Below are 13,628 nucleotides of genomic sequence, written 5' to 3' on the forward strand. Positions count from 1 at the left end.
AGTGTTGTTAGGCACCTGTTTGTTGCCTTTCTTCGTTGATGCTGAAGCTCGGGCACGTACGTGCCGGGCTCGTGCTGGCTTCACGCGGTAACCTAGCTCTTCTCGTGAGCTTCGCTGCCTTCTACGCGTCGCCTCCCAAAAATTATGCCCTTTGCCTACAAGATTATGGGAAATCTGTTGCCGCTGTCAAGTTGGGCATTGCACTTTGTCTTGTTTAACTGTTGCTTGGGAAAACTTATAGAAGTGTTCACCTCCATAAAACCGTCCCGCAACAACGAGCTATTTCCACTCGCACTGCCTGCCGTTTTAGTGTCACTGACAGTGAGTGACCTGGCAGCCTTCGGCAGTCTGATAAATCACTCGTTTATCTTCTGCGCCTGACGCCTCTCAGGGCAGTCCCAGTGGACACTGGGCAGACTGCCACTATCATGATGCCAGTCTGCATTCAGCACAGGTTGTGGTAGCGGGATGTTTTTAATTTTCCTGCCAGTCCAGGCCCCCATGTACTGCTGCTGTAAATTATCCGACAGTATCCGCCCTGACCTCGCTGGTGTTGCTGCCCTAGGAAGAGGGGCGGGGCGTAAGGGTGTCACTTCATGGTGAGAGCACAGCTCTCAAGACAGCGGAGCCACAACTCCAAGTGCTCTGTTTTTTAACACTACAAGGAAGGGGCAAAAACTTATTTGTTCACGCACCGTTCAAAAAGGAAACATAATTAGTTTCTGAATGCATCTCCATAGTCCCATTGGAGTTCGTCACAGATTGTTTATTTATTCAGCGTTCACACAATCTCAGCTGGAACTATGGGCAGTCGCAGTTCATTAAACTCCTTATGGGAGCAAACAATAATTCTGGACCAGTTCCCACATAACAGTGGTGTGTCTACTGCATGGCTCGCGTTTGTGCTTAAATTTCACATAGCCTAATCGTTAGTGGGGCACCCACACTGAAACTACCAGGCTGTGGAATGTGCGCGGGTACTTCGCGCCGTGATGGGGGCTGTCAGCGGTACTTTTTAGAAGGGTCTCGGAGATGGGTCAAGGGCGGGGTTCCCATCATATGTTAGCAGTAGGCACTCAGGGCAGAGGCGTGAACCCAACATCCTTCATCATCCAGAACACTAGCACCCAAGCAGGCGCTGCTAGCAACTCCAACTCTTTATTGCAAGAAATATGTGGCTTCAAAGCTCTGCCAGGCTTCGTGAGCTATGTGTGATCCCATCTCTGCGTAGAGTCTCTGTATGCCAGAGGGATCGCTGCTAGTATCACATCCAAGGGCTGTACTTTGTTGCCATCCTCGCTGCGAGTGTAAAATGAGCGCTTTGCGTTTCTGGCAGTGCTTTGTGTACCCACCGTAAGCACCCATCAGGCTACCACCCTTCTCACTATTCCTAGCACAAAACATACTTCAAAGCACTCTGAACTTCACTACTTCCTTTAATGGACCCTCTTAGGGGATTCCTTTTAAGAGTAGTGTCCCCTTTCAAAGACCTGAGCACTTCTTTCTGTAGCTTATCTGTTCCTTTTCAGCACCTGCGGTGTTGGCTGGAGTCTCAATTAAAAAGATCAAGCAGAACAGTGACAGAGACCAGTGGTGACACCATCTGCTCTAGATTCGGTAAACTTTGTGCTACAGAGAGTAGCTTCCCTTTTAACTTCTCCCTCTGTCCATATAGCCCAGGATAGTTTGCATTTTTTATTTTAAAATTCATGGTGGTTCAGTTTGCCCCACTCCTATATGCTCCCACTTTCTGTTTAATAGTTTTAATTATACCTAGTATGCACTCTGATATCATATTTCCTCTTCCTTCTAAGGCAATACTTGCAGCATGCAATAAAATTTAGGATAAGCACGCTAAGTATTCTAAATGGCAATGCCTTTTATTTATGTTTTCAAAACATGCAGGTTTTCAGAACACATAATTAGAAGGCATTGCCATTTTCAGGAAACATAATTAGAAGGCATTGCCATTTTCAATGCCAATAGCTCAAACTCTCGCAAATGCGAGACCTATTGCATTGCAAATGCTTGTTCATAAATGGTGAGCTAAAAATGTGGGACTGATTCCTTGAACAATGCTCTTTTAGCAGAAAGTAATAGAATGCATCATATATTCCAATAGAATGAAGCGTATATTGTAATATAATTTAGCGAATAGTGTAAAGAATGCCGCATATATTGGCACAGCTTTGCATAGCCTCGGCAGCAACAACGAGTACCCCAGAGGCATAGGCGCTAGTATTTATCATAACTGATAAAATGCAACTCCCCTAGGTTAGGAATTTTTTGGGGTGCTTACTCACACCATTTATCCCAGTTTCTTCAGAATTACATGCAGAGTTTGGTGCTTTTTGAACCGTGGTAAATACTGTAATATTCTTCCCTATTAAATTCTGGCTGGTTTGACCTGCTGAAATTTAACAAAGGGTGCTAACCTCATCACTCCTGGTAATTATCAGAAACTGTAAACTCTGTACAACTCAAGTTTCTAACCCCTGCACAAACATGGATTTGCAAAGAACATTAGTTGGAGATTTACCCAGATTCTCTATAAGACTCCTCTGAGAAGGTAACCATAGTGGGGATTTGAGAAGACACTGGTGTGATATCCTATCAATGCACAATTTCTAGATAGCAATCTTCTATAAAAGCAACACAAGGGGAATGAGAAGCTAAGGAGGGGGCTTGCTGGTTTGAAGTCAGTGATGGACAAAGACAACATGATGAGCCCCTTCAACCAACATCTTTGGGTCCTACTTCAGGGACCTAATGTCAGTACAAAGCAGAGCTGGGAGTACGCATCAATGCAAAATCATGCACCAGGCCAGAATAGTTGAATTTTGAGAGCAAGGAAGACAAATGTCTCGTTGTTGGTTAGCTACGCTGGGCCTGACTTTTGGTTTCACTCTCATAATTCAAAGTTTGTCCAAGTAGCAGCACTAGTAGCTTTGGAAATCCGATTTAATGCCAGAATTGAGAATTTATTTCTGAGATGGTTGAGCATACATGCAGGACAGATATCAGATGAATGCATTAGGTGCACATTTATGGGATATGTAAATACGTATGGTGTTACCTCTAAGATCCTCTAAATGAGAATCCAAGGGGTTGTGAGTTCATAAGGTTCGCAAGCATGCCCATATTGCTGGTGCAAAATGGCACGGAGAGAATACAGTAATGTTGCAGGTTCTTGTCTTCAGCTGCAGGGATACGTATACAAGATCTCCCTGTTCTCCTGTGGTAGAGCTCATCCTGGACTCCCTTATTGACCACTTGAAAAGTCTTCCTCTTTTTTCAAAAGATCATTTGACAAAGCAGGAAGTGCAAAGAATAAGAAATACAGGGAGAGAGGAAGAGTGAAAAAGAGAGACAATATACACTAGTCCCAAAGGTTAGATATGTGTGTGGCTGACCTCACCATGTGTCTGCTGGCCTTTTGTTTGTGATTGGCTTCTTCAGTGAAGCCTATTCATATTCTCTCTCTCTCTCCATCACCCCATGTCTTCCTAAGGTTCTTTAAAAATTTCAAAAATGAGTATGATGGAAAAGTGCAGGGGCATCACCTCTGTCTGGCTCGCACCCATCACCCCACTTCTCAGTTTTTCCCCATAGTTGTCTTCTGAACTTTTGCGCCGTCATAGTCTCCAGCCTCTGCTGCTGTGGTGGATGTGGTGTTGACAGCTTCTTGCCTCCAGCTTTGTCTGCTGAGGGATCAGTTCCTGATATAGTACACACAGGGGCAAGGATAACACTGACCCCTCTGGGTAGTAAGGCAGTGCTATACGTTCTTGGGGTGGGGCGGGTGGGAGAGTAGGTGGGAGATGATGCAAAATTATACTCATCAGTTGGGGGTTATAGATTTAAATTGCACAATTCGATTTCTTTTGACAAATTTACAGTTTTAGGCTTAGGGGATTAGGAAGATCATTTGCACCAAAGACTGCCAGGTCAGCAGTGGACTCGGCCAGTGTATTTCCCTTGTGGAGGACCATCCAATGTTTTGGAAAATCCCTATTTGCCTGGTCTGACTCTCACTACCTACAATACATCTGCTGGTATACCAGATTTTTTTACCCTACCCGTCAAAGCTATTTTAATATTTTTCTAAAATACACTTGCAAAATGAGTTTGTTTTATAACAAAAAAAGTTATTTATATATTTCTGGTCTTAAATAGCATAGACCAGACCCAGAGGGAGTGAGATCACTTTACAAATTGTCCTATATATTTGAGCATTTTGGTTTTGTTACATCATGTTTCTTTGAGTACAAATTCTCAGTTGCAATTTATATTTAAATAGGTTCCATTTCGTTTAAGCAGTCGTCTATAGGTTTCGCATACCAAAAACTGTAGGGGGTGGGTGTTCAGACATATAGCCTGCTCCTCCATTAGGTAGAAGCACCATTCCTTTCGGTGTTCATCAAACACCCATGTTACCAACAATGAGGTAACTCAAAGCCGGAGTCTTGCAGAATCGTGTCTCACACCGCTGTCCTTTCAGACCATCTCTGGAGTACAAATATTTCGATTTTCTGAATACTTATTGTATTGTCATGGTGAGACGCCTGTATCTAGTGGTTGAAATCTAGCTTCTGGATATGCTGCCATGTGGTGTGTGTTGCAAATCTCTATAAAGTACTAAAAAGGAATTGTAGGTTGCTCTGAGGGAGACTGAGAAGGTCTCAAGTAAACAAGACGCCTGTTTTTCTTACATGGCCGCTGTCATTCATATTAGGTATCTTGTGCTGATATTAGTGATAAATTCGTGTTATCAGACTATAACATGGCTGGCTCCAGGGGAACCATAGTGAAGTGAGTGATGTTGACGTCCTCCCAAATGGACCAGAAGCAATCCCAATTTTTGGCATGGGGAATGGGCCTTAAGCATCAACCCATAACTTCTCAGGTTCCGCAGCCCAAGGCCGTGAGCATTCAGACACCACAGCATAGAGCCATTAGGGCCATGGTGAGTGCTGACTCTGTGGGCGACGATCCATGCTGATCTCGTAGCTCCATCTGCACTCCCACCAGGCTGGTGTTCCACCGGAGCCTCAGAAGTTCGCCGTATCACAAGGCGAACACACTATCCATAATAATGTGCACTAGAGCTTTCAGGCAGGGATGCCTTAAGAGCAAGTGTTGACAGTCCACAACGTCTTTACCAATCTGCCAGAGGAGGATTGGGGGCCTGAAAACTCAGAGTGGAAAAAGCCAACACCAGGTGGTTCTTATCAGACTGGGTCTTGAAAAGCATCAGGCGACAGAATTGCTAGAAGGAACAGTGTAGAGCCACTCCTACCCCTCAGCAATAGCTTCCAACACTGAGGTTGCCGATGCACAAAGAGCCTCCGTGCTCAGGGCGGAGACTTTGCAGTTGTAGATGGATCTCTGGACTCATGGAGGGATCTCCGCATTGCAGTTTCCCATTGAAGAGATCGTGCCACAGCCATAAAGCCTCCATGTTGAGTATGGAGGGTCTTTGTAAATCAGTGCCTGAGTTTTCTCCATGCATGCCAGGGGAAACAGCATTTACAATGCGGAGTAAACCACATGTTCCATTACAGCAGCAAACGTTACCATGCTTGCCTTTGCCACGCATATGCGTGTTAAAGGCAGTCTGAGCTCTAGATTCAGAGTGGATGTGTGTGGAGAATAGAAGGAACAGGAAGGATCGGGCCAGGAAGGATCTGGGGCCAGATGTAGCAAAACCAGAAAAACCGACTCTTAATTACCGACTCTTAATTACCGAATTTTACCGATTCGGTAATTAAGAGTAGGTACTTCAAATGTAGGTACCAATTCGGTAAATTTTACCGAATCGGTAAAAATCGGTATTTACCGATTCGGTAAATACCGAATCGGTATTTGCTTTTGAATCCTATGGGCCTTGAAGCCCATAGAATTCAATATCAAATACCGATTCGGTATTTACCGATTCGGTATTTACCGAATCGGTAAATACCGAATTTTGCAAGGGTGCAGGGGGTGTCACTTTGACACCCTCTGGCACCCCTGTTTTAGGCTTGTGTGCCATGTGGCACACATACATGCCCTTAGGGCATGTATGTGTGCCACATGGCACAGGTGTACATGCACAGATGTGCATGTACACCTGAATCGGTATTTTAACATGCAATTGTAGTACATGGTAAAATACCGATTTTCAAAGCCCTGTGTCAATGTTAAAATTGGCACCTACATACCAAACATGCATTTTCGGTAATTTTACCGACCAGTATATTTACTGATTCGGTAAAATATACAGAATCGGTAATTTTACCGATTCTGTAATTTTACCGAATCTGTAAAATTACTGATTCGGTAAAATTACCGAAAATGCATGTTTTTTTCCCCTACATCTCCATGGCCATTTACCGGTCGGTAACGGCCGAATTCGGCCGTTAACGGCCGGTAAATGGCCAAAATCTCCCACCTACATCTCGCCCCTGGTCACGACTTGGTAAGTAGGGCTGGGGGCTAGGTTTTAGAGCCTAGGGTGGGGGAGGGCCAGGTCATTTTTAGGACTGGGGGTCAGTTTTAGAGCTCAGGGTGGTTGGCTGGGGTTTTTTTAGGACTGGGGTTGGGGTAGTTTTCAGGGCTGGGGCCCAGGTTTTAGGGCTTAAGGCAGAGGGGGCGGATAGTTTTTAGGACTGGGGGCCGGTTTTAGGGCTCAGTGCGGGGGGGCTGGGGTTGAGGTAATTTTTTGGGCCGGGCCGTGTTTTAAGACTCAGTGATGGGGGTCAGAGTAGTTTTAAGGGCAGGGGTCTTTTTCAGGCCTAGGAGTCGGGTTCTAGGGCCCAAGGTCGGGGGCTGGGGTGTAATATTTACCACGGATATGCCTTTACCAGTCATGTTTTTACAACAAAATTAGTTGTAAAGGCATGCATGGTAAAGGCATGTGTGATAAAGGCACAGTTGTAGTGAAGACCGCGTTGTTGCAATATAATCGCATGCGTTGTTCCATCATACAGCTTCAGGTCAGGGTTATTGATTGATTTCCCAGACCATGACCACCATACCACACAGTCTGGTGGGCTTTTTCGGCAGGTGGCCTATATCCGCCAAACTTAAAATGACCCCTTATGTTCAGAAAGCACACAATTGTTTGTCAAGTGCTAGAGCTGAGATCAGAACCCACGTCCCCTGATTCCAAAGCCCGCACCATAGATACTAGACTTTATATCTTCCCTACTGATCCTCCTCAGTCTGTACCTCAACAGGAGCACACACATCCAGCATTACCAAACTGTCAAGACTGAAATGGAAGATTTAAGACAACACTTGAGAGACAGTTGTGGACTTTGTCTGTGAGCATTGGCTTGACATGGCAATTCTAGACAAGAAAGATGCCAGCATGAACGGCATCGAAGGAGTCACCCTAAATGGAGTCTCCCCGTAGGACATTTTCCACCAGCACTTGGTCTGCCAGCTTATTTTCTGATGGCAGAGCTGGCAGCGGTTGCAGTGGCGGCTGGCTATCTATAAAATTGAAGGAAGTAAGGGGTTCTTACTAGGGCACAAGTCAGGGGTACACGTGAGGGGAAAAAATGATTTAAAAAAATAAAAGTACACTAACGGCCGCCGCCTCGGTGATCCTCTGCTCTGCTCCCAGCGGTCTATGGGCACAAGCTCCCAGACTCCCACCACAATTCAGATGCTGCTCTCATGCTATTACCCAGCATAAGAGAAGCATGAGAGAAGCACCAGGATTGGTCCTTATGGGATAAAATGCTGCTCAGTTAGGGCCTAGGAGTCCATGCCTGTTCTCCACCCAGCTGTGCAACACAGCTCCGGTTGGAGAAATATAAGTGTGCATGTTGGTTTGGCTGGCCTAAGATGACCTACCAAAGTGGCATGCAAACTTACAGTGTGCACCACTCCTCCTCCTTGGCTGCAGTTGACCTCTGATGGCCCGCCCTAGACTCGGCAGACTCTATTGACTTGGCTGAGTTAGTGAAAAAGAAAATGATAATAAAATTGTTTTATTATCATTTTATTTTTCATCTGCTGCCTTTCAGCAGTGGGGTGATGCTCCTCCGCCGTAGCGGAGGAGCCGCCGCTCAGTTGTTTCTCTAATTTTGTGAAAACTCATTCAATGATCTCTACATAAGCTATGGGCACCAAAAAGAGAGTGAGTGGGGCGTCTGATGATTTTTGTCAAATGGCCCATTACTTGTGTCCTCTGAACTATGCCCTTTGATCTAAAATGAAGGATGGAAGATCCTGAACATCCCTACTAAGACCATCTAGAGTGCCATTTGTTTGAGCAAGTAAGTGATTAAGTGAAGAAGATAGATGTCTAACTTACTTCAAGTGAACAATGACCACCCAACAGTGACTGACATTCACTACCTCTATCTGCCAGGTCAGAGCTGAGATGGTGGATGGCGAGGTTCAGATACACTTTAGTGAAGCATTCGGCCACCTTCTACCAGATCTCTTTGAAATACGGACAGTGCAGTACCTAAGGTGCCATAAGTCTCAATGCAAGAAAGGAAAAGTAGCTTTCATATCCCCCACTGAGGCTGCTTAACCCAATATTCCTCGCACACACCTAGGTCTTAGTGCCAATGCCCCTGTTGGGTTAATGATAGGTACATCCTAGTTTGAAAACACTGAGTTAAGGACACTTCGGTTTCACGCAGGAAGAACAAAAAAATCTTAATGTCTCCAAAAGGTTGATTGCAATGGTGTGCAGGAGGCCATGTACATGCATAACATTTTGCCCCATCCTCTTTTTGGGTGGTAAAAACACAGCGTCTAGCTGGGATGTAGTGAGCCATTCACACCCCTGCTGCCGTATTAATAGCTACGTCCCTGAATAACGGGAGTGTAAGTCTCTTAGATCGAGCCTAGCAACGTGCATGCGCCGTCTGCAAGACCTGTTGTATTTCATAAATGACTTTGCTCCTGCTTGCTGCTTACCATTGGTTCAGGCCAGTGTCACTTATCTTTGCTGCCTCCTAACTGGTTCAGGCAGTGATATGTCACTTCAGTTTTTGTCACAGCAGCACTGGCCAAGTAAAGTTTCCTTATGCTTGCATTCCTTTTCTGTTGCTTTGGTAGAACTTTTTTTCACAATTTTTATGAACCAGAAAGATGGAGGAATTTCATTTACTTATTTCACAGATTGGGCTTGTTCTAAAATGTCAGTTCCATTTAATATGCTAGCGGTCGCAGCAGCTCCTTCCATAAAGCTACCATGCTGCCCGAGATATTGCAGCGCTGTACATTACTTGAGCACCAGTCACTTTAAACACAGTGGCATTATTTTTAGGCCCTGGAGATGAAGTGATTTGCCCACAATCACAGGATGTTAAGCCCTTCCGAAGCATGGCGGCGGCTTTCTTATCTTTCTTATTTTCTACATGCTTCCACTTTCATCTAGCTCCCCCGCCCGCCGCACCGCTGCCACACGTCCTCACTGCGTGTTTGTGTCGGTTTATTTGTGCATCTATCTGCGTGTGTCCAGGTGGTCACTAATCCCTTACTGCGCACAATTTGCTGATGCACCAGTTTTACAAAAATACCTAATAATCCCTCAGAAAAAGCCTGCTGTTGTGCTGCAATGGCTAATTGTTGTAGATATCTGCACTCTGTTCAATACTTGTTTATGAAAGTGCAGCCCTGCTCCATTTCTCTGGCCCCTGCCTGACCCCCATACCAGCACGGGGGGGGGGGGGGGGGGGTATGTAAAGCTGCCCCACCAAGCAGCTCCCTCTCCTCTCCTACCTAGTCCTATCTGACACCCTTCCCGTTCTCGCCCCCATGCCGTCGGTCACATTTACCTGCTGCTCAGACAGTATTTGGTACATGTGAACATTAACCCCCACAAAAGTGAAATACTGTGGGGAATTGCGCTTGGTAAAAACAGATCTACACAGTTATTCCCCATTCTGCCAGAATTAACTTGTAACTGCATTTACTGGTGAAGTAATACTGCCAGTGCTTTAAATGGGCCGGTACTCACCAGTACTGAGTACCGGCACTTATTACATTTATCACTTTGAGTACCGGCACTTCTCTTCTGCCGAGGAGAGTACCGGTACTCATGAAAAGGTAGGCTCGTGGCCAGGGCCGTTTCTAGGTGTTTTGCCACCCTAGGCGAGAATTGAAAATGCTGCCCCCTCCCTTTTACTACTGTCACTCTCTCCACCTGTCATCCAGGCTAGAAGAATTCATGCATTAGATATAAAAGAACTTGTATTCAACATTAAACAATAAAACACATCAAATATTAAATAACTAAATGCGACATTCAACAACTATGAGGGACACTTTCTCGCGAGCAAAAATCAAGCAATGAAGACAAGGGAAACATAAATATCAGAAATGACATTTGAACAACGAGAAACACTAAGAAGATCCTAAAAATGATTGCGCGGTTGGCATGACGCCGTTCCTATGCATTATTCATTGAAATCTTGCATAAACATCACGTGTTTCACCATCCGTTCTAGATCATCACATTGCATATAGGTGGGTCATTACTTAAATAAACTATGTTGCATGTACATAACTGCTTTATTCTAATAACTGTGAAAGTGCCACAACTTAAGTATTGAAATGTCACACATAGGAACACTGCATACAAGGAGTACTACACATAAACAACCTAAAACATGGCAATGAACTTCAGTTTTAAATCTATAACAGGCACAATTCTATGTTCACCTCTCCCTACTACCTTCAGTTGTAGCCATAGCTGATACTCCTCAACAATACACACCTTGTCAGCTGAGCTGCCCCAAAAATTAAGTGACATAGTCCGCTGACTCCGGCGCACACAGACAGGCACTGGGCAAACCTCAGCCTCACAGGCATTCAATGTGAGCCAGCAACCATGGTGCTGCAATCTATTAAAAACGAGTTTCATCAACCCTAATAAAAATCATGATTATCCCGAAAGAGGCCTGCACTACCTGTCCAGCCCTTCAAGGGTGCAAAGCGAGGGCAGCAGGACACTGGAAGATTTACAGGGAGGTGCACAGAAACACGAGGATGGAAACATAAGAGGTAGCTAAGAAACACGAAGTGCAGGAGAGAGAGAGATACAAGGCGCTGAGAAACATGGGTTCCTAATATGAGTAGTCTAGAAACACGTGCTGGGCATAGGAGTGAGCTGAGGACATAGGCAAACGTCAGGGAACATCCTCCGGTGCATAATCGGACGCAGAATTAAGGGCAAAAGGCTGTTCATAAACAGAGAATAGCTCACAAGAACTGGGAAACTGTGTACATGACAGACAGTATTTTGCTACGGGAAGTGGGAGGCTAAATGTTTTCAAGAAGAAAGTATGAACAGAAGGTGATGAATGGATAGGGGACTAAATAATATGTAAGAAGATGGACACAGGAGAAAACACGATACAACGGAGTCGCAGCGAGTATTGAGAAAGTCTGGCTGGAATCAAGAATTTTTTATACAAGGAGATTCTAAAAGCATTAAAGGCTAACCCATGGTGGTGGGCATTAAGACTCTTTGGGGTGGCAGAGCTTTCCGCTGGTGCCTGCTTCCCCATAAACTCCATGTATTGGGGTGCATTCTGTTCGCTAACAGCTAGAGGCAAAGGCACTCCTATTCCTCTTAGTGGCCCACTCAGTAAATAGTGATTCTGACATTAACATTTTGGGATAGGGAAAATGTATATACCTACACAAAATGTCAATTTCTTTGGTAGCTGTGCTTACGTAAAATGGGCAAATGTAGATACTGTCACTAAACTGCCTGTATTGAGGTATTGCCGTCCCCATTCGGCTCTCTCCATTGAAAACCGGCGGATCTATTGTTAACTCCAAAAATAACAAAGGTTAGCACTTTAGGACGAGAACAAAATCCGAACATTTTTGGAGGTCCCACCTTTGCAGGACTGATCGAAGGTTAAAATGCGTGAAGCAGAGATAACGGCTAGTATCCATGGTTGGCACTTTGATTTATAACGGGTGTCCCTGCTCCTTTGCTATTACAACACACCAAAGAGCTATTAGTTTCTGGGAATTCTGAGGCGCGAGGGAGGAAGAATCAGTGGGTTTAAGTCATCCAGTGGTGCATATGCGCATGTATCGATACCAACGACGCCACCGCCCCAGAAGTGAACCAGGTGGGCACAAAAGCACTGAAAGTAAAGTTGCCGTGTGCAAAAGAGACTTGACAACATCTCTTGCCTTTGGGGGGGAGGCTGTGTGCAGCAGGCGGCACAGATGAGCTGCCTACATTTAAAATTAAAAGAGTCATCACAGCTGACTCACGGACAAGTAGCTGGGAACTATGGTAGCTGAGGCACACAGGTCACTCAAGGCAACATTACTGCTCGACTCACCGACACCCAAAAATAATTATACCCCGGTCCGCCCCCTCCCCCTTCCCTCGGAAGCACAGATCATCACACTAGCAAAGAGCGCTTTCCAATGCTGCTCTGCTGAGTGCCGCTGCTGACCTCTGTGAACTGCTATAGTACAGGGCTCTGACAGGCAGGTGATCATGACCGCGCTACAGTACAACTGCTTTAGTAAAACCAATATCATCAACTGCCAACAAAATAGCAGATCAATTATACACTTTCAGGGAGGCACTGTGAAGCACACTTACTTTACGTGGCTCACTACAACAATTCCGTTCCTTCCAGGCTGCCTCCAGGCTGCAACAACTCCTGCTGCAAGGCAAGCTTGCTGCTGTTGCCCGTCCTGCGCCGGCCTGGAAAGTCTTCTCAAACACTGTGACCTCTCAGCGGCAGCTGGAGCACAGTGGTGTACTGGGGTCCACTGCGGTCGTTGGCCACGGTCCAGGTCGGGGGTTGGGACCCTCCAGGTCCGTTAGTCGCGTTGCATTGCTTCACATCAATTTTAAAAGTAAAACTGCGTCCCTCCAATAGGATTGTAGCCAACCCTCGCGCCAACGTGGAGGCATCAGGACACCCGGCCCCCCTATTAGTTTCTGCACGGCCGGTGTCGGAAATGTTACATTGTTTATAGCTAGCTGCTGCTCAGCCTGAGCCCCCATAAGCCCCCTTTAAGGAGCAGCACGCACGCTGCCACTCCACCAGGGTGAGACAGTTTCAGGCAGTTGATGCTTTGTTTTTTGCCGCCCTCCCCCTTTTGCCGCCCTAGGCGGCCGCCTAGTCCTGCCTAATGGTAGAAACGGCCCTGCTCGTGGCTGTGCTGCTGAGCTGGTGTGGGACATGCCACTGGCAGCCTAGGAGCCACTTCTGCAGCCCCCTCACACCCATCAGAACCCCAGCTGACCTATCCAGCAGGGCTCTTTTGAATAATGGCCGGTGCTCCCCGTCATGCTGTGCTTAACAGAACGGGGTCCAGAGTCATTTTACCTGCTAGTGTGCGTGTGTGATTTTCCAAGCGCAGCACTTTAGGTAGTGAAAAGTCAGTGCAGGGTAGCACTTTGAACATAGAAATGTTATCAGATAAAAGGGCGGTTGAATCTCACACGTCCTGTCTCTTGGTGTGATTGTTAATGCCCAGACGATGCGATCGAAGAGGCCCCTGGAGCGCTAATCTAACTGTTTTCTGCATTGAGGCACCTACCTTCCTAACGCCAAATACCTCGATTGGCCGGTCTGCTTCTTATATGCCAATGCTGTGGCAGGATGTTTCATTTCCTGCCTGCCAGCCCC

Source organism: Lissotriton vulgaris, chromosome 12 (genome assembly GCF_964263255.1).
Source record: "Lissotriton vulgaris chromosome 12, aLisVul1.2, whole genome shotgun sequence".
Classification (NCBI taxonomy): Eukaryota; Metazoa; Chordata; class Amphibia; order Caudata; family Salamandridae; genus Lissotriton; species Lissotriton vulgaris.